We start from the raw sequence: 25,579 nt of genomic DNA, 5'->3' as shown, positions 1-25,579 counted from the left end.
TCGCAGTGCCTTGCAATACCACCAGGAGTGTTTTGGGAAGAAATAGCCGAGAGATCCACAAAGCCAAAGAAGGCGCAGAAGAAAACGAGGGAGGAGAAAACGTCGGCGCCTCTCAAAGAAGTTCCAGATGAAGAAGAGGACCAAGAGCTGGTGATGATGGTAGAAGTTCCATGGATGCAAGCATACATATCGTATATTCTAAGGAAAGAAATACCCGAAGATCCAGTTGAAGCAAGGCGAGTTATTCAACGATCCAAAGCCTTCACGGTGGTCAAAGGGGAACTATACAAGCGAAGTATTTCGGGTGTGTTGCAAAGATGCGTTACACCCGAGGAAGGAAGGAAAATCCTAAAAGACGTACACGAAGGAATATGCGGTCATCACGCAAGCAGTCGAGCTATCGCAGCCAAGGTTTTTCGGGCTGGATTTTACTGGTTGTCAACGATTGAGGACGCAAAAGAGATCGTACGAACCTGCGATGCGTGCCAAAGATTTGCCGCAAAACCCCACTCTCCGGCGGCAGGTCTTGGCCGTTTGCCCAATGGGGACTCGATATGGTGGGAAAATTGCATAAAGCTTCGCCAGGAGGATACGAGTACATGTTGGTTGCTGTCGATAAGTTTACCAAGTGGATAGAAGCACAGCCGATAAATTCACCAGATGGAGAATCAGCAGTCAAATTCGTAAAGGGCATCGTTTTCCGGTTTGGGGTGCCTCACAGCATCGTCACAGACAATGGCAGTAACTTTACGTCCAAGGAATTCAAGGAGTACTCGCGCGAAGTAGGCATTAAATTGCACTTTGCGTCAGTTGGGCACCCGCAAACCAATGGCCAAGTCGAGAAAGCCAATGGCATCATCTGCAATGGTATCAAAAAACGCTTGCTAGGACCGCTTGAAAAGGCTCGACATACCTGGCCAGAAGAATTGCCAAGTGTTTTATGGAGCATCCGAACAACACCAAATACGGCGACACAAGAAACTCCGTTCTTCCTTGTCCACGGAGCTGAGGCAGTACTACCAATTGAGATAGAACATGATTCTCCAAGAGCGACAGAGTATGACGAGGAAACTTCAAGAAAGGCTTTGGAGGACGACGTAGATGCACTTGATGAAGTTCGAGATGAAGTACTTTCACGAGTTACCAAGTACCAGCAGGACCTCAAAAACTACCACAGTCGACGGTTGAGGCCAAGATCTTTCCAGGTGGGAGATTTGGTCCTACGGCTAAATCAAAAAGTACCGAAAAGTTCGAGTCGCCGTGGCTAGGCCCTTACGTCGTCACAGAAGTAATCGAAGGAGGTGCATACAGGATCAAGGACAAGAAGACAGGGGTTCCCGAGAAAAACCCCTGGAACGTGGCGCAGCTCAGGCGATTCTACGCCTAGAGTCGAAATATAGTTCTACTATGTAAAAATACAATGTACTGAAACGCCCGCGAGTTTTCAGACACACTCTTTTCCTTTTCAGGGCATCGAGTGGGGCTGGAAAGGTTTTTAATGAGGTGGGCTCGCGGTGCTGCAATATAATAAAGATAGTGGAGACATACTTCTTGTTTTTCGACATGCTCGGGGGCTAAATGCCTTCAAGGTTACAAGATATACACAATATAGATGAACTAGACTTACAAAAATATTTCGCCTTGGTACAGAATACCTCGCCAAATAGACAACCAGGGAATAACACCCATAAAAATAGTATACTCATCAAAATTCTATTGCTTTGGCCTGAAAACCTCGCAACAAAAATATAGAACGTCGCCACCAAGACACTCGGGGGCTTGACGATCAAAACCAGACAAAATATAAATATATATAGTTGGCAGCTTTACAATATAGATCATGTTTACAAATACACAAAGACGCATCAATGGAGAAAGTACAGCAAGAAAAAGGAAAAAACCCTCAGCGGATACCTAGCACATGGTCTATGGTTATTCGCTCATTGGAAGGACGAGTACTATGCTCGGCATAGCTACCCTTCACAAAGAACTCAACATCCATCCGAAGAAGTTCATCCATCATATCTTCGGCTACAGGAGTCACAAGATCATCAATCTTGCCCATGTTTCTCTTCTTTTTTGACATCTTAGCCAGGCACTTGGAAACAATTTGATTCATGGGCAATTTTGGATAGCAAATCTTTATCATCATCATAGCAAATCCTGCGCCAGCAGAAAGTTGAGCTCGCACGAAGCCATGGATTCGAGGAGCATCTCGAAATTTCTCCATCAAAGCAGGAAGAGTTTCTGGCATCTTGTTGCGCGGGAACATGGTTCCATACACTAAAAACAAGGTCTTTGTATAGAAGTCGAGGAAATCGCGGACCTGAGCCGCGCGATCTTGAAACCTGACAATTTGGCGGGTACGCTCAGGGGTAACCCAAAAGTTAGAACCATGTTGTGCAGCAAGTCTGAGTAGAACACTGGCTCGAGCTTCAACACGTTGATCTTCGGCAGCAGTATCCAAAAAAGAACCTGGTTCAGCAGAGGAAATATTAAGGGAAAATAGCAAGAATTACATCAAGTATGGTTATGCATAGGAAGCATACCTGTCATGTACAGACTGGCGTCACTCATTAGTTGAAGCATATAATTTTCTCGAGAAGAAGCTTCGGTAGCCTCAGCAACCGCGGCATCCTTTGCAGCAATGGCACTTTGAGCCTGTTGAAGAGCAATTTTTTCCTCTCCGAAGATCTTCGAGACTGTTCCATTAGCACAAGCATCTGTTTTTTCATGGATTGAAGTTGTTGCCGAAGTTCTTGCAAATCTTGCGACAAGTGTTTACTTGAAGAACCTTCGATAAGGCTATTATCGACAAAGGTTTTCTTCGAGAAGGAAGAAGCAGGCGAAGTATCGGCAGAACAAGGACTGGCGGAGTAGTTATCAATATCAACTGGAAAAGAAAGTCTCGGTATCAATGATAAGGCAAAATAGAATTTCATTGAGCTTCAAGAAATTTACAAGGATATTACAGGAGGAGTTCTTCAAAAGGATTACTACGACTATTGTCGCCAAAACTGATGTGGTGACAAGATCTAAAGAAACAGAAAAAAAAGAAGAAGGGGCATTCAACTAGACCTCCGGCTTCAACGAGCTAGGAGTCGAAGTTGGCTTGATCCCGAGATAGGCCAAGATCTTCTTCGTGTTGGGCTTTGCCGCCCTGATCAGCGATCGCCATTTTGTGGTCTCCATCTGTTCTGTGTCGTCTACTTTTAACCAGTCAATAGCTTGCTGGCTGTCAGCGACCAAGGCGATAGTGCTTTCGACAAAGAATCTTCATGTTTTCTTGGCGCATCTTCAGTCCAAGATCTTCTGGTGGATTGAATTCCTTGGCAAGAGCAAGGAAAGTCTTGGGTTCCATTTTCTTCGGGAAGAAGTAAGGGAACAGCCGTGACAATCCTGCGTCAGCCTGTTCAATACCTTCACGAGTTTCTGTTCCATGAAACTCAAGGACAGAGAGTGCGTCGAGAAGAGGATCGTTGTCGGGATCTTCAAGCTCAAATTCTTGGTTGGTTTTACCTGTCGAAGAAAATATATGTTGGTCGACAAGCAAATAAAGAAAAGTAAGTCTAAAGAGGACAGAATAGATCGATAAACTTACCGACAAAGCGCCGATTCTGCGAGTTCAAGCGCTTGATGATCGATTTTTCACGAGCAGCCTGTGCGGCCTTGTGCTCGTTCAAAGAAGTTTCAGCAGCATGAAGCCTTTTCTGCAGATCTTCGACACCAGCAGCTTCTGCCTTGGCCTTATCAGCCTCTGCTTTAGCTTTGCCAGCATCAAGTTCGGCTTTCTTGCAAGCCGTCTCACTTTGCTCTAATTTCTGAGCAAGCGTTTCGGCAAGTTTGTTGGCCTCTGCAAGTTTTTCTGCCAAAATAGTCAGAAAATAGTCAATATATCGATCACACAGGAGCAAGAAGCCATGAACAAAAGCAAGCAGGGAGTCATTACCTTCGGTCTTGCTGGCGTACTCGCGATACCCAATGAATTGGGCACCGATGCGAATAAGTTCTTTGATCATGGGCTGTCAAAGAAGGAAAAGAAAAAAAAGCATAGGTATGAGAAAAAATACGACGGCACAAAGGAGCAGACAAAGAAAATATAGATAAAGACAAGAAAGAAATTACGGACTTACATCGTCCAAAAGAAGACTCGAGGAGCTACCCAATTGCAGGAGGCTCCGTGATTGTTTCAACCCTTGTCCTTTTTAGTGAAGGGACAAGAGGGCTTGAAGGAGGAGTAGGAGCGTCGACGTTTTGTTGAGGAGGCGAGGATTCCTCTCCTTCAACTGGCGTCTCAGAAACAACTAGAGTATGTGACGTACTCGTTCGAGCAGCCACATCAAAAGCTGGTACTTCTTCCTCGTCATCACTGTGATTAAATGTCGGAAGTGTAAAAAGCAAGATAGAAAAAATCTTCGGGTACAACAATAAAGGGAAATAAAAAGGTGACTTACGAGCTGATGAGGGCCTCGAGGTATGGATCATAAGCTGCCTTCTGACATGAAGGAGCAGCTTCTTCGGCTTTGGAGGTGCCGGAATCTTCGACTTCAGCCCTTTTCCTTTTGTTCCTTGGAGAAACAGCAGGAGGAGGAGACTGTGCCGACGTGGTACCCTCCGATTCAGCTTCCTTTTCAGAAGAACCCGTAGATTTTTGAGAACCTGCGGGTTCACTTTCAGGGACAGGAGCTTCTTGGCTGTCTTCAACGATAACAACACGTTCTTCGACTTCCCCACCTTCAGGAAGGGGAGGAAGCGAGACAAGATCTGGATGGTTCTGTATGAAAACAAGGGGAGATGTCAACAAACGAGATATGCAAAAGAGGGCAAATCAAAATGAGTAAAGTCGACAAAAGGTTACCTCGGGGAGCGCATTGGTGGCGCGGAATGGTTTTACGCGACAAGAAGAAGGGACAGGATCTTTTTTGCTGAGGGAGGAGATTTTGCGGACAAGCTTTTCTAAGTCCTTGACCTCTAAATCAGCAGAAAACCGATCTGCATCCTTGTCGCCAGCATACTTCCAGAGAAGGTATTTGCGAGCCTGAAGGGGCTGCACTCTGATTCTAAGGAAATACGCCGTGATTTGGATACCTGACAGCTCTTTGCCGCGAGTGTTTTGCAACTCATGGATGCGAGTCATCAGTGCCTCTGTCGATATTTTTTCTTCCTCGGTAGCCTCTGCGTCCCAGGAGCGGCGGCGAAAGATTTTTTTGGCACCATCGAAGGGAGGAATGTTGTCTTCAGCGCATCCATGGTTTTCCTCCTGAATGTACAGCCACTTCTTGCGCCACCCTTGAACTGAGTCAGGGAGTTTGACGTCGAAGTAATCGACTGCGGGGCGAACGGAGATAACAACGCCGCCTATATTATAGGCGATGTTGGGAGAACCATTTCGGCGACAAAAGAAAATGCGCTTCCATAGCGCCCAGTTAGGCTGGACGCCAAGGAAGGCCTCGCAGAGGGTGATGAAAATGGAAATGTGAAGGATAGAATTGGGCGTAAGGTGGTGAAGTTGCAGACCGTAAACGAAAAGCAATCCTCGAAGGAAAGGATGAATGGGGGCGGAAAGGCCGCGGATGAGATGGTCGATGAAACTTACCCGATACCCCATTGGAGGGGTAGGGTAGCTTTCTTCACTAGGGAAGCACGGCGCCTTGGGCTTCTTGCTGATCCCCAGTTTCTTCAAGAGGTTGATGTCCTGGGTGGAAATCTTGGACCTCTCCCACTCCGCGCTTCCCAGATCTATGGTAGCCATCGACGATTCCGGCGTGCTGTGTCTGGTCAGCCTACGCGGTGGCATTAACAATGGCGCATGAATGCAGCTTGGAGAAGATGAGCTCAAGGAGTTGAGGGGCGCAGGAGGAAGTTTTGCAGAGGAGAGCAGGAGAACGGCGCGAGCGGAAGTGCTCGAGGAAGAAGAAGGGGATCTTATATAGAGGTGCGGCGAAGCGGCGGACCGTTGGATGGAAAAACTGTGCAGTAGATGATAACCATGTGGAATAGGGGTAAAAAAGTATTTTAACCCTGGAGAAGTTACGGTACGTGCGCCAGGAAAAGCGGAGGACGTGTGTCCCCCACTTGTACGACGTGTCAAGATAATGGATAATTTGGGCCCGCAAGGCAGCGGGAGAAGACTTCTCGCGATTTTCTGACTTGCAATCGTGGCTATCGTCAGCAATAACGTCACTTTAGAAGGAGAAAAATTCGACTCAGCAGTTTCATAAAAAGGCGACATGGAAAAATAATGGAGAGCCTTTGATCAAATACAAGTTTTTGATCAAATGCTCGGGGGCTACTTTGAAAAAATGAAAAGATCGAGAAAGACAAAATAGAAATGGCATGAGCCTTTGATCAAATACAAATATTTGATCATAGTCTCGGGGGCTACTCCCATCGGGAGCGCTGTTCGCGCACCCGAGAAATTTGAAAACTTCGGGAGAGAAAGAAAATATAGCAGCATAAGCCGTGGAGCCTACACCCAAGCACAAGTCCTTGGCTGTAGCCTCGGGGGCTACTCCCATCGGGAACGCTGTCCGCGTGCCCGATGAAAATATAAAAAAAAGGAGAAGAAAGATATAAGAGCAAAAGAGTATATTTCGAGTTATAACTAACTCTACATATACTCCCATCAGAAATCAATATAAAGTCATCCGTTGACTCAATAAAGTGTGCCATTCCAACAGCCGAATAAGCACTCGACAATATATTCTCAGAACGCCAAAGTTGCGAACAATTTCTGAATGCCGCAAAACTTTGCGAAGGTAAGACCCCAGATCCATTCTGTGTGGCGTGGTGCCGTCTCTGACGTCGGTTTGCTACTTTTATCCGTATCAACAGATACGAAGAAAAATCCTAACGGACGCGTTAGGTACCCGATAAATATGACTGAGACTCGACAGAATGGTAAGACCTTAAGCGGCACCTGTCGAAGTTTACACCAGTATCCCGAGATCATGTCCAGGGACGTGATCTTCAAGTAGGTTTTTGCGGATTGCCACTAGAGCAGTTAACTAGTACCTGATCCGTCAGATGAACTAGTCCCAATTACCATTATCCCTGTACAATATAGAAATTCATATAAAGAAATATAGAGAAGTTTTAAGTTGTCGAGTAAAAATAAACAGTGGAGATTTTACCTGACTCTGCGATTCAAGCAAAATCTCGGGGGCTACTGACATAGGCATCCCCAATGGGCCTGCCGAAGATAGTACCCTGGGTTTACTGAAGGCCCACGACCCGAAGAATATGAAGATTCGGAAGCCCAAGTTGATATTAAGGAAAGTTAGAATTGTAATAGAGGTGGTGTTTGTAATCTGGCGGGATGAGTTGTAAACCTTCCCGAACTCTGTAACTTGTACAACACGAATCCCTCGGCTCCACCTCCTGTATAAGGGGGAGTCGAGGGACAAAGAAAGCATCGAATCATTGTCTCTCAAACCCTAGTTTTCATAATCGTCGAGTACTTTTCGGCTGAAACCTTCGAGATCTACTTGCCCTCTACTTCCAACGAAACCCTAGTCTACAACCCGTAGGCATTGACAAGTTAATCCCTTGTCACTAAGTTCAGTTTTCGCATGTCCTTCCCCCACTGACTAGAATCCGACGTTGACTCGCTCTCGCACTTGATCTTGAAATCAGCGTAGTCTTGCTCGGTGATCGAGGGATTTGACTCCTTGATCTTCTCGTAACTCTCACCACTATTAATCATTTTCTTCACTCGGTTCCTCCAACTAGCGAGGCCGGTGCTCATCTTCGTGAGGGCGGCATTGTGTACTTTGTTCCGCATGAGACGCTTTTCTGAGCAGTCCACCGGGAACTCGTATCGTTCGTGCGAGCTTCTTGAAGAGGAGGGTGCGCAAATTCGCTCGGTCAGGATGCCTGAGGTTCTCGGTGTTGATCGAGACCGTGCTCCGGAGGATGCACCCGAGTTGGGCCGAGTACCCTTTGACTAACTCAGGGGGCGCCGTTGGTTGCCCACTGGCGTTCACTTCGGTGAATGCCCGCTTCACGATGCTTGAGCACATTTGGGTGACGCTCCCTCCGTAGCTTCTTCGGTTTGCCGGTGTCATCCTCGCCGGCACCATCCGTGGTGTGGTCATCCTCACCGGCACCATCAGTGGTGTCATCGTCGGCGGCATCGTCCGCTCGGTACTCTGGATCGGTGCCATCATCCTCGCCGTCGTCACGGCGAGGTTGTGACTCCATCACCTCCATTTCATCGGTTAGCATCCAAAATGGCTTGCTGCCGCTGCCGCCGGCCTCATCGTTGTCGGCCATGTTCGAATTAAGTAGGAAAAAATGCATAAATTAGTGCAAGATTTCACGAAAAAATTGGGCATGACCTATGCTAATTTATGTACATATGAGTGCCCCATTTTCGCCGAAACGGAAATGAATCAACATTTCGGCGATAATGGGCAACTCTGTCGATCCCTGCACAAGAATATGACACCATATACACATGCAAAACAATCCACCAGCTGAGCACCATGGCACATATACACCAAAAAATCCAGCTGAGCACCATAGCACATATCGACCAGCTGAGCAGCCAGTACCACCATCCAACAACACCTAGTAGCAGCAGCAAGCTAGCATCAAGATAGCACTAGCACCAAGCTAGCTAGCAGCAAGCTAGCAGCAGCAAGCAAGCTAGCAGCAGTAGCACCAAGCTAGCAGCAAGCTAGCAGCAGCTAGCAGCAAGCTATAGCAGCGCAAGTAGAAGGCCTAAAGCAATTACTAGCAGCAGCAATAACAATTGAGCAGGTCCGGCACCGGGAAGAAGACGACGACGCTTGAGCAGGTCCGGCTCCAAGTCGATGAAGGGTGCCGACGAAGTTGCAGCCACTGGAGCACCTAAACAAAGAAGCTATGAAGGTTACTGGAAGTCGTAAATAAATAAAAAAAATCTCTCAAGTACCAACTAAATATCTTGCACCTAAACACTACTGCTCCTAAACACTACTGCTCCTAAGCACTACTGCTCCTAAGCACTACTGCTCCTAAACACTACTGCTCATAAGCACTACTGCTCCTAAGCACCTAAACACTACTGCTCCTAAGCAGCAGCAGTAGCAATTGTGAACCTAACAGCAGCAGCAGCACCTAAGCAACATCTAACAGCAGCAGCACCTAAGCAACAACCTAACAGCAGCAGCACCTAAGCAACATCTAGGAACCAGAACAACAACCTAACAGCAACAGCACCTACTGCAAGGGCAAGCATCTAAAACCTAGCAACTAACAGCAACCTAACAGCCTAGCAGCAGCACCAATCAACCTAGCAGCAGCACCAATCAAACTAGCAACTAACAACAACCTAACAGCCTAGCAGCAGCAGCAAGCAAGCTAACAACCTAGCAGCAGCAGCAAGCAAAAAATACCCAATTTTACAACCCTAGCAAGCAGCAGCAGCAAGCAAGCAACCTAGCAGCAGCAGCAGCAAGCAAGCAACCTAGCAGCAGCAGCAACCAAGCAACCTAGCTCTGCTCTCTCACTCTCTACATACTAGCTTAACAGCAGTAGGAGTGCTGATGCTCATACAGAACCACAGAACTAGATATGAACATGCCCACATTCAAGTATGGTTTCACCTTATAGTGGAATACAAGTTCAATAATCATTAGCTATTCAGGATTTTCCTAATGTACTGTTATTTATTACACAACATAGTCATATATTCACTCAATACTGCTTGATATATCAATGTAAAATACCTTAAACAGAGAAATATCTTAAATTTGCATAGACATCTGTAGGAGTAAACATGATACACACATTTCTACAGCATCATCATGAAGCAAATTACTAGCATTTCTACAGAATCATCATGCAGCAAGCATATGGAGGAGGAGGAGCATAGGGAGCTCACCCTGAGCAGTAGGTTGGGGAGGTGAATCGAGGGGGGAGGCGACCGCCGGCGGGGAGGTGGCGTCGAAGAGGGGGAGAGACCGTGCTGCTCCTGCTCCTGCTCCTGCTCCGCGGACGTGCGCGACATGCTGCAACTCGAAGAAGGTCGCCGACGTGCTGCTCCTGCTCCGCGGCGAGCTTGAGAGGATATGCTTTGGGGAGAGACCGTGAGGCGGGTGGGGATCGAGGGGGGGAGGCCGCCGGCGGGGAGGTGAATCGAGGGGTACCTGCGCGACGCCGCCGGGGTCTGCGCGCGTCGCCGGGGTCCGAGGTGAATCGAGGGAGGGGTGTCGCCGGTGGGAGGTGGCGTCGGAGAGGGCGTTGCCGGTGGGAGGTGGCGTCGAAGAGGGGGAGCCGGTGAGATCGAGATCGAGGCGCCGGTGGGGAATGGGGAATGGGGATGGGGAGAAGAAGATGGTCGGGATTTGGCTAAGTCCCCGACCCCCCTAAGCAATGGCGCACTGCTAGGGGTGCGCCACAGTGATGCTTAGCAATGGCACACCACTAGGGGTGCGCCACTACGACTTTAGGATAGGGTCAAAAACAATTTGGCTCGTACTGTTGACAAGATCCGCACCGTACCGCAATGGCTAGCTATCTGTCCCCTGTTTGGTTTACCCTGGCCGGCCAGGTTCGAACCCTGGTGGCTCCAATTTTTTTAACTTTTTTTAAAATGATTTAACCTAGTAATAAATAGCATAATATACCAAAATAAAAGGCATAAATAATTATAATTATGTAGAATATTTAAAATACTGTAGAATCTAGAAAATATCCAAAAATATAAATTATATGTCTATTTTGATCTGTACAATGTGTAGATTAACAATATGACATCCATTATTCATACAAGAAAATGATACATAATTATCTTTTCACAATCTTCTTGCCCTTCTTTCTCGCGGTTGAATAATTTAGCCCCGGAACTCCTAGACTTCTTCTCTTGAATGGACGGCCTTTAGGTAGGGTGGTCCTGCTTCTTCTTGTTGTGTATGGTTCTTCATCATTGTCGTCGTCATCTTCCATCTTCGGATCGCCGTACTGGTCGAAGTCTAGCTCGTTGGCGGCTCCATCCATTCCGATGATGCTCCTTTTGCCTCTCCTCATGACAACACGGCTGGGCTTTTGCGGGTCGGTGATGAAGAAGCATTGGTCCACTTGGGAAGCTAGTACCCATGGCTCATATTTCGCGGTGACCTTTGCGCCCGCTGTCTTGGATTTGGCTTCGGGTATAACCATGGTGGTGAAATGTAGGTCTTCTTTTACGATGTTCTTGGCCCACCTGACACGGAACATCGGCACATTCTCTCCGGCGTAGCTCAGCTCCCAGATCTCCTCGATCTTTCCGTAGTATCTCCGCTTGATGTCACCGGTGTAGGACTCCATCGTTACCCCGGAGTTCGATAATCGCTCTTCATGTCCTTTTCCTCGGTGTAGAATGTGTAGCCGTTGATATCGTACACCTGAAATGTCATCGAGGTTGTGTTCGGCGCCCGTGACAAGGTGAATATGAGTTTTTCTTCGGCGGAAGAATCCTCGTCTATAGGGTACGTCGGCATCTTGTCCTTGAACCACCGCGTGAAGGTTGAGTTGTGCTCTTTGATTATATCTCTGTCCGTCCTCTCGTTGGCCCCGATCATTGTACGTCGTGGCGATGAAGGTTTTGTGCTCTACCACCCAAGGATCGACCACGTCTATGTGTTGTAGCGCGACTAGGTTTGCTCTTTCAAAGTCGGCGATTCGACCCTTGAAGTCGACATGCATTTCGCGGCTACCCTCGCGGTGACCCCATCTAGCGAGCTTCCCGAGGTGCCTGTTTACGGGCAGACCGACGGGATTCTCGATTTCTAGATAACTCGTGCAGAAGGAGATGCACTCTTCGGTCAGAAAGCCCTTGGCTATGCTTCCGTCTGGACGTGCCCTGTTGCGAACGTACCCTTTGATGACACCATTCATCCTTTCGAACGGCATCATGCTGTGCAGGAACATCGGCCCCAGTTGGATGATATCCTCCACGATATGTACCAGCAGATGCACCATAACGTCGAAGAATACGGGCGGGAAGTACATCTCAAGCTCGCACAGTATCACCACGATCTCTTCCTGTAGCCTTCTAAGTTGCCTCACGCCAACATACTTCCAAGAGATCACGTCGAAAAAGTTGCATAGGCCAAAAAGCGTTTCACGGACGTGAGCGTCCATGATCCCACGGATTGCAACCGGAAGTATCTGCGTCATCAGCACGTGACAGTCGTGAGACTTCATCCCGCTGAACCTCTGCTTCGCTTTGTCTAGGTACCTGCTTATCCTCCCCACGTAACCGTAAGGAAGTTTTACTCCTAGGAGACAGTCGAAAAACTGCTCGATCTCCTTCTGACTTAGAGTGAAGCACGCGGGGGCAGTAATATTCGATCTTTTTGGCCTTTTTGCCCTTGCGACGACTTTGCGTGTCCTCCGCCTCATCATCGTCATCGTCGTCATCATCATCATCATTAGGGCGTCCCGCGTGAAGCTCCTCCCTGATCCCAATTGATTGCAAGTCGTACCTTGCTTTCGGTCCATCTTTGGTCTTCTCTGGCATGTTGAGGAGGGTACCAAGCAGACTCTCGCACACGTTCTTCGTGATGTGCATGACATCAAGGCTGTGAGGCACATGGAGGATCTTCCGATACGGCAAGTCCCGGAAAACGGACCTCGTCTTCCATACCTTAAGCAGCGGCTCCGGCGCCTTTCGCTTCTTTCCCGGCGGTGGGCACTCTTTCCAATTTTTCAATAGCTCCTCTATTTGCTCGCCGCTTCTCGTACGTGGCCGTCTTCGTGGTTCATCTTGACCATCGAACAGATCCTTGCGTTTCCTCCATGGGTCGTCCTCGCGAAGCCACCTTCGATGTCCCATGAACACCGTTTTCGAGGACCCAGGATCTCTATCTAGCTGGCGGTACGTTGTGTCGTCCATGCACCTGACGCATGCATTGAATTTGTGGACCACCTGCCCCGCGACATATCCGTAACCGAGAAAGTCGTGCACCGTCGTGAGCAACGCGGCTCTCATAGGGAAATATTCTTCCGCGGCGGCGTCCCACGTGTTGGCAGGCGCGTCCCATAGCGTGGCTAGCTCCTCTTTCGAAGCCCCATATACGGATTGATGTCGTTCCCTGGTTGTTTCGGCCCTTCAATTAGCATACTCATTTGAATGTACTTCCTCTTCATGCACAACCAGGGGGAGGTTGTACATCCACACAAACACGGGCCAGGTGCTATGCATGCTGCTTCGGCTGCCAAACGGATTGACTCCATCGGTGCTCGCGCCTAGCCTTATGTTCCTAGGATCGTCCCCAAATTCTGGGTACTCGAGGTTCAACGCATTCCACTGGCTAGCATCCGAAGGGTGTCTCAACATCCTGTCCTTTTTCTTTTTCTTCGGATCATCTGCGTCATCTTCTCCCTTCCTCATCTCCGCGTGCCAGCGCATTAGCTTTGCTTGCTTAGGATCCGCGAAATACCGCTGCAGACGAGGAGTGATCGGAAAGTACCACACCACCTTCTGAGGAGCTTTCTTCCCCTTCTTGTACCGACTGACGCCGCACTCCGGACATATGGTACACTCCGCGTGCTCGTTCCGATAAATGATGCGATCGTTCAAGCACACATGGTATTTCACATGCGGTAAATCCATAGGACACACGATTTTCTTGGCCTCCTCGATACTAGTCGGACACGTGTTACCTTTGGGAAGACGTTCCTGCCAGAATGACATGTTGTCGTTGAAGGATGTGTCGGTCATTTTGTGCTTTACCTTCATCTCCCGAGCCATGAGCGTTACTTTCAGAGCGGGTATCCTCCGGCCTCGCATCCTTCATACAATGGAGTAACCGCGTCTACCTCCGGTTGATCCATCTTGGCTTTCTCTCGGCGGCAGCTCTTGCGTTACTCGTCCGCTTGAGAAGCAGCCTCTTGAAGATAAGGGTCCCGCACCCAGTCCATCGACGATGGTCCATCGTCTTCATCTTCATGATCGTCATGATGACCTCCATCTTGATCTTTCTCATCATCGAGTCCAGGATCTCCTACATTGTGATCATGATCATCTCCGGGATCTTCTACATCCCGATCATGTCCGAGATCTTCTACATCCCGATCACCTCCTTCCTTATTTCTTGTTGAAATCCCATGGACAAATTCATAATCATCTTCGTCGCCTTCCCACCGATAGCCATCCATGAAACCACGCATGAGAAGGTGGTCCCGCACCATATCGGCTTTAGGGTCCATAAGGCTCGTCAGCTTGCATCTTCGACACGGACATCTTATCTCCTTTTGGTTATTTCTAATCATCTCGGCTGTCGCGGCTTTCAAAAACCTAGCCACAACGCCTTCGCTCATCATGCGGACCATGGTCGCCTGCGGGTATAGAGAAAATGGATATCTTAGCATACCAAAAGAAAATTTTGGCATGACCTTCCCTAAAAATAGGACATATGTATATGCGTAGTATGCCCAACATTCGCTGAAACGGAAATGAATCAACGTTTCGGCAAAATATTGGCAACTCCATCGCATTTCAAATCCCTGCAAACAAAAACACATGCAACACATGTGTGGAGGCTTCGCATATACAATACATGTGGAGCTGGAGGCTTCGCATACAACACACATGCACATGACGCTTTTCGCGCATGCGCACAACACATGATCATCGAGCTTCGCACATAACATATGTGCACACACACGTGTACGTGACGTGTGTGCAAGACGATCGGAACCGGTCACACACAAAGCATAAAACCAACAACGTTACCGATACGGCGAGACCTAGAGTGTTGGATGAGGTAAAAAGTTGACATTGAGTAGGGTATTGAGCTAAGAAAGCTTCACCATTACTTACCTATGAAGAAAATTATGGTTACCAACTTAATTTTGGTGAATGAAGAGGTGAAAATGAGGTGGGAAGGAGGGGCAACACGACCAGATCCAGATTTGGTGGGAGGTGGTGGTGGAAGAGTGTTTGGGTAAAGTGGGTGGCACATGTGATTAGAGGGGTTAAAAGCAGGAAATGGTCCCAAGTTAGCAGTGGCACACCACCTAGCCGTGCGCCACTGCTAGGGTGACATAGCAATGGCGCACTGCTAGGTGGTGCGCCACTGCTAAGCCTCTCATCTCTAAATGGGCTCTGGCCACCCCCTAGCGAGTGGCGCACCTAATGACATGCGCCATAGGTAACCTATGTAGCGATGGCGCACCACCGAAGTGCGCCATTGCTAAGCCTATCATCTCTAAACGGGCTCTGGACACCTCCTAGCGAGTGGCGCACCTCACCAACGTGCGCCATAGGTAAGAAATGTAGCAGATGGCGCACCCGGAGACGTGCACCACTACTAGGTTGGGGGAGGAGCTGGCCTCCTGTCACCACTTACTTATGGCGCAGCACAATCAAGGTGCGCCACTACTACTTTTGTAACAGTGGCCCACCGTTTTGTGGTGCGCCACTGCTAAGTAGTAGTGGCGCACGGCAGTCATGGTGCGCCACTGCTGGCGCATCTTACGGCTAGGCCTTTTCCTAGTAGTGCTACTTAAAGCCTTCATCGCGAAAACCCCAGTACCGAGAGCCACGATACGGAAAACCTTCCAGAGACGCCGCCGCCGCCAATCCCATCTCGGGGGATTCAGGAGATCGCCTCCGGCACCCTACCGGAGAGGGGAATCATCTCCCGGAGGACTCTTCATCGCCATGATCGCCTCCGGATTGATGTGTGAGTAGTTCACCCCTGGACTATGGGTCCATAGCAGTAGCTAGATGGTTGTCTTCTCCTCATGTGCTATCATTGTTCGATCTTGTGAGCTGCCTATCATGATCAAGATCATCTATTTGTAATGCTACATGTTGTGTTTGTTGGGATCCGATGAATATGGAATACTATGTTATGTTGATTATCAATCTATCATATATGTGTTGTTTATGATCTTGCATGCTCTCCGTTGCTAGTAGAGGCTCTGGCCAAGTTGATACTTGTAACTCCAAGAGGGAGTATTTATGCTCGATAGTGGGTTCATGCCTCCATTTAATGCTGGGACGAGTGATAAAAAGTTCTAAGGTTGTGGATGTGCTTGTTGCCACTAGGGATAAAACATCAATGCTTTGTCTAAGGATATTTGTGTTGATTACATTATGCACCATACTTAATGCAATTGTCTGTTATTTGCAACTTAATACTGGAAGGGGTGCGGATGCTAACCCGAAGGTGGACTTTTTAGGCATAGATGCATGCTGGATAGCGGTCTATGTACTTTGTCGTAATGCCCAGTTGAATTTCACACAACTCATCATGATATGTATGTGCATTGTTATGCCCTCTTTATTTGTCAATTGCCCAAATGTAATTTGTTCACCCAACATGCTATTTCTTATTGGAGAGACACCACTAGTGAATTGTGGACCCCGGTCCATTCTTTTACATCTGAATACAATCTACTGCAAACATTGTTCTTTATCGTTCTTCGCATACAAACATCATTTTCCACACCATACGTTTAATCCTTTGTTTACAGACAAGCCGGTGAGATTGACAACCTCACTCGTTAAGTTGGGGCAAAGTATTTGGATTGTGTTGTGCAGGTTCCACGTTGGCGCCGGAATCCCTGGTGTTGCGCCGCACTACACTCCGTCACCAACAACCTTCACGTGCTCCTTGACTCCTACTGGTTTGATAACCTTGGTTTCTTACTGAGGGAAAACTTGCTGCTGTACGCATCACACCTTTCTCTTGGGGTTCCCAACGGGCGTGTGCTTTACGCGTCATCAAGACTGTTTTCTGGCGTCGTTGCCGGGGAGATCAAGACACGCTGCAAGGGGAGTCTCTCACTTCCAATCTCTTTACTTTGTTTTTGTCTTGCTTTACTTTACTTTATTTACTGCTTTGTTTGTTCTCTATATCAAAAACACAAAAAAATTAGTTACTTGTTTTACTTTATTTACTATCTTGTTTGCATTATCAATATTAAAAAACACAAAAAAAAAATACTTGCATCTACCTTATTTTATTATCATGACTAGTCCTGTAGTTGTTAATCTATCACCCGAGGAATCGATCTTTACTTTTAAACAAGGTGGTGAAGAGAGTTTTAAAGAAGCTTGGTCTAGAATTTTTGATTCTTATAGTAAAACTGAACCTAAAATGACTCTAAGTTTGCTTCTTAGTAACTTTTATTTTGGGCTTATTCTTCGCTTTAGATATGCCTTAGATGCTGTAGTGGGAGGAGATTTCCTTCACTGTGATGGGGATCAAGCTTTTAATGCCATAAGAAAAGTGGTTACATCATCTAGCTCTGCTAATAATCTTGATTCATCTCTTGCTAGCATTCATAATAGATTAAACACCCTCGAGACAAATATATCTTGTTTAAAAGAAGGGTACAACCAGATTCGCGAATATTATGATTATGTTCCAAGTAAGTTTTGAACCTTCAATGTGGGTGCCTACTATTAAAGTTGCTATTTGTGGTGAAACTTTTCATGCCCGTTGTGATATTATGTCTGAGTTTTGCCTTATGCCTAAAAGAATTTATGAATCTTTGACACTTTGGGAACTTATTGAAGGAGGAGAAGGAATAACTCTTACTGATAATTCTGTTATAATTCCTAAGGGTATAGCTGAAGGTGAGTTCACAACCTTTCTTGGAAGAACGGTATCCACTGATTATCTCGTTGTTGAATGTGTAGGGACAGGACAAATTACACTTGGAACATCCCTGCTGAAACTCGTGGGAGCAATCATAGATGTGGGGAAAGGCACTCTAAATTTTACCTCTACGCCCGGATGCGGTCATGTATTCCCTAAACCAAAGAGTAGGAATAAGAGTAAGAAGGGTAAGCCCAACGCCCCCGGTAAGAATGTTGATGCTTCATCTCTTGATAATACTTGATTCACACCTTCTGCGCCTAGCTGAAAGGCGTTAAAGAAAAGCGCTTATGAGAGACAACCCATTATTTTACTACAGTACTTTTGTTTTATATTTGAGTCTTGGAAGTTGTTACTACTGTAGCAACCTCTCCTTATCTTTATTTTATTGCATCGTAGTGCCAAGTGAAGTCTTTGATAGAAAGGTTGATACTAGATTTGGATTACTGCGTAGAAACAGATTTCTGTCTGTCACGAATTTGGGCAGTGTTCTCTGTAAGTAACTCAGAAAAATCTGCTAATTTACGTGCGTGATCCTCAGATATATACGCAACTTTCATTCAATTTGATCATTTTCATCTGAGCAAGTTAAGTGCCCCAGATAAATTCGTCTTTATGGACTGTTCTGTTTTGACAGATTCTGCCTTTTATTTCGCATTGCCTGTTTTGCTATGTTTGATGGATTTCTTTGTTCCATTAACTTTCAGTAGCTTTGTGCAATGTCCGAAGTGTTAAGAATGATTATGCCACCTCTGAATATGTGAATTTTTGATTATGCACTAACCCTCTAATGAGTTTGTTTTGAGTTTGGTGTGGAGGAAGTTTTCAAGGATCAAGAGAGGAGGATGATACAATATGATCAAGGAGAGTGAAAACTCTAAGCTTGGGGATGCTCCCGTGGTTCATCCCTGCATATTTCAAGAAGACTCAAGCATCTAAGCTTGGGGATGCCCAAGGCATCCCCTTCTTCATCGACAACTTATCGGGTCACCTCTAGTGAAACTATATTTTTATTCCGTCACATCTTATGTGCTTTACTTGGAGCGTCTGTATGTTTTTATTTTTGTTTTTGTTTGAATAAAATCGGATCCTAGCATTCTTTGTGTGGGAGAGAGACACGCTCCGCTGTTGCATATGAACACATGTGTTCTTAGCTTTACTCTTAATGTTCATGGCGAAGGTTGAAACTGCTTCGTTAATTGTTATATGGTTGGAAATAGAAAATGCTGCATGTGGTAATTGGTATAATGTCTTGAATAATTTGATACTTGGCAATTGTTGTGCTCAAATAGATCATGTTTAAGCTCTTGCATCATGTACTTTGCACCTATTAATGAAGAAATACCGTAGAGCTTGTTGAAATTTGGTTTGCATGATTGGTCTCTCTAAAGTCTAGATATTTTCTGGTGAGGGTTTGAACAACAAGGAAGACAGTGTAGAGTCTTATAATGCTTGCAATATGTTCTTATGTAAGTTTTGCTGTACCGGTTCATACTTGTGTTTGCTTCAAACAACCTTGCTAGCCAAAGCCTTGTATTGAGAGGGATTACTTCTCGTGCATCCAAAATCCTTGAGCCAAAAACTATACCATTTGTGTCCACCATACCTACCTACTACATGGTATTTCTCTGCCATTCCAAAGTAAATTGCTTGAGTGCTACCTTTAAAATTTCATTCCTTTGTCTTCGTAATATATAGCTCACGGGAAAATAGCTTAAAAACTATTGTGGTATTGAATATGTACTTATGTATCTTATTTCTTATAAGTTGTTTGTTGAGCGGTAACCATGTTCCTGGGGACGCCATCAACTATTTCACCTTTGTTGAATATCATGTGAGTTGCTATGCATGTTTGTCTTGTCTGAAGTAAGGGTGATTTATCATGATCAAATGGTTTGAGTATGCATATTGTTAGAGAAGAACATTGGGCCGCTAACTAAAGCCATGAATCATGGTGGAAGTTTCAGTTTGGACATCAATCCTCAATCTCTTATGAGAATATTATATGTTGTTGAATGCTTATGCATTAAAGAGGAGTCCATTATCTGTTTTCTATGTTGTCCCGGTATGGATGTCCTTAGTTGAGATCTATCAAAAACGAGAAATCAAATGTGATCTATCTCCTTGGACCTTTGTACAGGCGGCATAGAGGTACCCCTTTGTAACACTTGGTTGAAACATATGTTATGCAATGATGATCCATGTAAATCCAAGCTAATTACGACAAGGTGCGAGCACTATTGGTAATCTATGCATGAGGCTTGCAACTTATAGGATATCTTATACATAACACATATGCTTTATTACTACCGTTGACAAAATTGTTTCTATGTTTTCAAAATAAAAGCTCTAGCACAAATATAGCAATCCATGCTTCCCTCTGCGAAGGGCCTTTCTTTGACTTTTATGTTGAGTCAGTTTACCTACTTCTTTCTATCTTAGAAGCAAACACTTGTGTCAACTGTGTGCATTGATTCCTACATACTTGCTTATTTGCATTCATCATATTACTTTGTGTTGACAATTATCCATGAGATAAACATGTTGAAGTTGAAAGCAATTGCCGAAACTTATATCTTCCTTTGTGTTGATTCAAAACTTTCTACTAAGAATTTATTGCTTTATGAGTTAACTCCTATGCAAGTCTTATTGATGCTTGTCTTGAAAGTACTATTCATGAAAAGTCTTTGCTATATCATTCAGTTGTTTATTCATTGTCTTTATCATTGCTTCGAATCGCTGCATTCATCTCATGTGCTTTACAATAGTATTGATCAAGATTATGATAGCATGTCACTTCAGAAATTATCTTTGTTATCGTTTACCTACTAGAGGGCGAGTAGGAACTAAGCTTGGGGATGCTTGATACGTCTCAAACGTATCTATAATTTCTTATGTTCCATGCTACTTTTATGATGATACTCACATGTTTTATACACACTTTATGTCATATTTATGCATTTTCCGGCACTAACCTATTGACGAGATGTCGAAGAGACAGTTGCTGTTTTCTGCTATTTTTGGTTTCAGAAATCCTACAAAGGAAATATTCTCGGAATCGGACGAAATCAACGCCCAGGGTCCTATTTTTCCACGAAGCTTCCAGAAGACCGAAGGGATTACGAAGTGGGGCGACGAGGCGCCGCCACCATAGGGCCGCGCGGCCTAAGGGGGCCCGCGCCGCCCTATGGGGTGGGCCCCTCGCACCGCCTCCAACCATGCCCTTCCGCCTACTTAAAGCCTTCGTCGCGAAAACCCCAGTACCGAGAGCCACGATACGGAAAACCTTCCAGAGACGCCGCCGCCGCCAATCCCATCTCGGGGGATTCAGGATATCGCCTCCGGCACCCTACCGGAGAGGGGAATCATCTCCCGGAGGACTCTTCATCGCCATGATCGCCTCCGGATTGATGTGTGAGTAGTTCACCCCTGGACTATGGGTCCATAGCAGTAGCTAGATGGTTGTCTTCTCCTCATGTGCTATCATTGTTCGATCTTGTGAGCTGCCTATCATGATCAAGATCATCTATTTGTAATGCCACATGTTGTGTTTGTTGGGATCCGATGAATATGGAATACTATGTTATGTTGATTATCAATCTATCATATATGTGTTGTTTATGATCTTGGATGCTCTCCGTTGCTAGTAGAGGCTCTGGCCAAGTTGATACTTGTAACTCCAAGAGGGAGTATTTATGCTCGATAGTGGGTTCATGCCTCCATTTAATGCGGGACGAGTGACGGAAAGTTCTAAGGTTGTGGATGTGCTGTTGCCACTAGGGATAAAACATCAATGCTTTGTCTAAGGATATTTGTGTTGATTACATTATGCACCATACTTAATGCAATTGTTATGCCCTCTTTATTTGTCAATTGCCCAACTGTAATTCGTTCACCCAACATGCTATTTCTTATTGGAGAGACACCACTAGTGAACTGTGGACCCCAGTCCATTCTTTTACATCTGAATACAATCTACTGCAAACATTGTTCTTTACTGTTCTTCGCATACAAACATCATTTTCCACACCATACGTTTAATCCTTTGTTTACAGCAAGCCGGTGAGATTGATAACCTCACTGTTAAGTTGGGGCAAAGTATTTGGATTGTGTTGTGCAGGTTCCACATTGGCGCCGGAATCCCTGGTGTTGCGCCGCACTACACTCCGTCACCAACAACCTTCACGTGCTCCTTGACTCCTACTGGTTCGATAACCTTGGTTTCTTACCGAGGGAAAACTTGCTGCTGTACGCATCACACCTTCCTCTTGGGGTTCCCAACGGGCGTGTGCTTTACGCGTCATCAGCGAGTCGTGGGCGACAGTGAGCCATGACTACATTATCGGCGCCAACCAAAAATACGGGAAGTATTGGGCGAGGATGAAGGTCGAGTTCGATGAGCGCAAGCTCACCAATAGCGACTACCACAAAGTGACAATGAAGAGGAGCCAAAAGGCAATGTCGACTTGATGGGCCATCATCCAGGCATAGGTGAACATGTTCCATGGGTACCATCACGACTTAGAGACCAAAGGCGACAGCGGCGCCGACTTCAGCCAACTGGTACGATTCTTTCTTACATAATCTGTAGCGCCTACATTGTGTTCGATGAAATGATTGCGCTTCCTTTGGTTAGTTTGACAAGGCCATGGATTTGTACCTGAAGAACTCGGACGGTCACAAGTCTTTCACGCTGACGCATTGCTATAGCAAGCTCAAAAAGAACCACAAATGGCAGTTGACGCGCCTATTGTCGTCCAAGGGGAAAGACGCCATTGATCTGGATGCGCCGCTGGCAACGTCAGCAGGGCGTCCTACTGGCAAGAAGGCTGCCAAGGCCGCCTTGGCCGACATCGCGTCGTCCGAGAAGATGTAGGCGTCGATCACGAAATTCCTCATCGACATCTCCTCGACCTTTTTCTCCCGCGACAAAAAGGACGACGAAAGGTGGGCGGAGCTGCTCAAGAGGCAAGAGGAGAAGATGGAGCTCAAGAAACGCAGGGACGACATCTCCCTGCTGAGAGCGTCGACGGAGGGAATGTCTCCCTGGACGTGGGCGGCGCACAACTTCTTCAAAGGCCAGATCCTCGACGACATCGAAGCCAAAATGCCGGTGGCCGAGGCGGCGGCCCAGGTAGCAACCCTAACCCCGGAGCAAGAGCCGGCAGACACGTCTACGGCAGCATCTGCTGCTACACCTGCGTCGGCCTCTGCCTTAGCGTCGGCGACGGAGCAGACGGAGCATGCACACCACCGGGCAGATCCCAACGAGTTCATCATGATCGACGGGCCTACGTCGACTCAGGATGCATCGGCGTCGCCCAACCACTTCTTCTAATTTAGCATGCACCACCGGTCTGTAATATGATCGCATGCCCAGTACTTTGATCGCTGCTACTCTGATCGCGGCGATTCGGCGGGAACGATCTCTTTTGAATGCAAACTATTTGAATTTCTGATTGGGGACGGCGTTTGGGGGACGCGTCTGGGGAGCGACGTCCCCCAAACGCGGCACGAACAAAACACATCCCCCAAACGTTCAATCCGGCGCGGTTTGGGGGATGGTTTGGGGGACGCGACTGGAGATGCTCTAAATCCACTAACGGCTGAATCCCCATGATGCGCTCGCACAAGTGCTGGAAGACGACCAATGTGGCGACGGCATCGGGATGAAGCTAGGAAAGGAGGGGGTTGTATGACTCCAGTACCGCAATGAAGAACAGAGAGAGCGGCGGGATTAGGTCCGCCACCTTGAAGCTATAAAATATGGGAACATCAAGCGGGGAAATATATGTGGCCGAGGAAGGGCGCGCCTCGATCACCCCGCACTCATGGCTAGGAGTAGCCATCAGGGGGCGTAGCGAGCTGATCCATTCCTCGTTGCCAAATCCGCAACAGGCCGATTTGCTCCTCGTTGCAGAAGCCGCACCCTCGAACATATATACCATCCACTTGCTGGCCTCCTCTCGGCTTGCTCGTCGGGAGCCTCTTCCCCTTCAACCAACAATCGTCTTTGGGAGCCATGGGTGGCGGAAGCGCAAACCCTAGAGAAGAATCAAAGCAGGATGAGCATGGAAAAAAGAATGAAGGTGAGCGCGGGTGAAATGGGGAATGGAAGGCGGCGGGGGAGGGGGAGGGTCACAAGACTTTTAACATAGTCTATGTAACTGTCATACGTGGACGCTCCCACTTCCCATTAACTACCGGTTAAGGAGGAAACCGTTCGTACAACTGCCACCTACCGACGCGTTTCCACCAGTAAGAGGAAGCTCCCTCAGGGAGAAACCTTAGTGTTTGAAAAACATTGAGTTTAACCCCGCGGCCCCATGCTTGGATTAAGAGCATGACCCCTTCGACCGATCGGAGTCCTCACTGGGCCCACGCCTAGGGGCCTACTATCAGGACCGTTAGAATGAGGGGCCCCACGACCTACCAAGTGCGAGCCCCGACAAGTAAAATATTCTGGGGCCATTTTCCCCGGAGACACAACCCTCTTCTCCGGAAGCCTCCACAAAGTATTCTCAGGGTCAATGCGACACCTGGCTCCAAGCGAAGGCAAAGCTCAGGAGGCTTAATTAACACCCAACCAGGAAGGTGTCTGGTGTTAACACCTACGCCCGCGCACACGATGTCTCAAGACACGGCTCGGCACGTACGAGCGAGCAGGGGGAGACACGCGTCAGCACCCCACACCCCCCTCGGGTATAAAAGGAGAAGAGCTACCATCGAGAAGGGGGTAGATTTATGTGATAATAGGGGCTGCGGAGAGAATCTTCTCGCCATAGTTCTTCTGGGCCTTGAAAGATCTTGTCAGGCAAGCATGTTCACCATTGTAATTCAGCATGAACATCACCACTAAGATCAGACAAGCAGGATGCAGAGTCGCTAGTGTCTACTAGCGGCCTAAACTTGGGTAATATGGCAGTGTGTTTGCGATGTTATGTGAGATTGATCGGATTTCCTTGCCACCCCTCACTGAACCAAAAAGGGGTGGTATCACCCCTATGTCCGCAAACACACCCACAACATTAAGTGTCTTCGAGGGATGGTGATTAATCGTAGGTCTTCTGACCAAAACTTGTTACAAAGGGCAGACTGCTAGTCTTCAGACTAGGCCTCAGATCAAGGAAGTCTGAACGGAAATACGCACTAAGCCCCGGTTAAGGCTAAATACGTTTGTGGGTAAATAGTGCATCTTTCGAGAGTGTATAAGACATGACATGTTACTCCCTGTTGTGAAAAAGAACTATGATCACAACGTGGAAAGGAATTTCATGAAGTTCCCACGACTTGTGAAGGCTCACTGACATAGTCTATTATCTATCTATCTATCTATACCTAATAATAAAGGAGCTAAGGTTTCTGCCAAAAAGTTTCGTCAACGCTTTTTTTTGGGACCGTTTTGCCCTCCCATTGAAATTCATATTAAAAACAATGCCACCGGGAAGTGAAAACGATTGAAAAGAAAAAACGTTATGCGCACCCGTCCCTCTCACCACCGAACTTGGCCTTTCTCGTCACCAAACTAGGCCCACAAAGAAAGTCACGATGGCCGGCCCGATCGTTCGCAGAAGCACTTGCAGGCAACCATCGATCCAATTCATCCAAAAAAATCGCTTCGATATTCTAATTTAAATAGTCCCACATCGCTCCCTCACAATGATTTCCACCGGTTTATATAGGTTTGAATTTTCGTGGAATATCAGCAAGGTGAATCAAAAGTAGCAACATTGGTTGGTCTGAAATCCGCTACCCTAAAAACTTGCACGGTGCTGTAATCTAAAAGGAGAATTAAAGGAGGACGTTGGTTGGTCTCTCTAAAAAGAGGATTGTGAGGATCTAAATCCAGAAGGGGACGCTGATTGAAAAAGATGTGTCGCCCGGGCTATCGAGAAAATTACCCGGCTGCCGAATATATGACTGCCGCTGCCCGTCCTAGAATTGAGAACTGGGAAATTAAAAACTGTGGAAAAGCAACGAGAAGCTGCACGAGCGGT

The sequence above is a fragment of the Lolium rigidum genome, chromosome 3, assembly GCF_022539505.1.
Source record: "Lolium rigidum isolate FL_2022 chromosome 3, APGP_CSIRO_Lrig_0.1, whole genome shotgun sequence".
NCBI lineage: Eukaryota > Viridiplantae > Streptophyta > Magnoliopsida > Poales > Poaceae > Lolium > Lolium rigidum.
The sequence above is the reverse complement of the archived record's forward strand: the minus strand, read 5'-3'. Positions refer to the sequence as shown.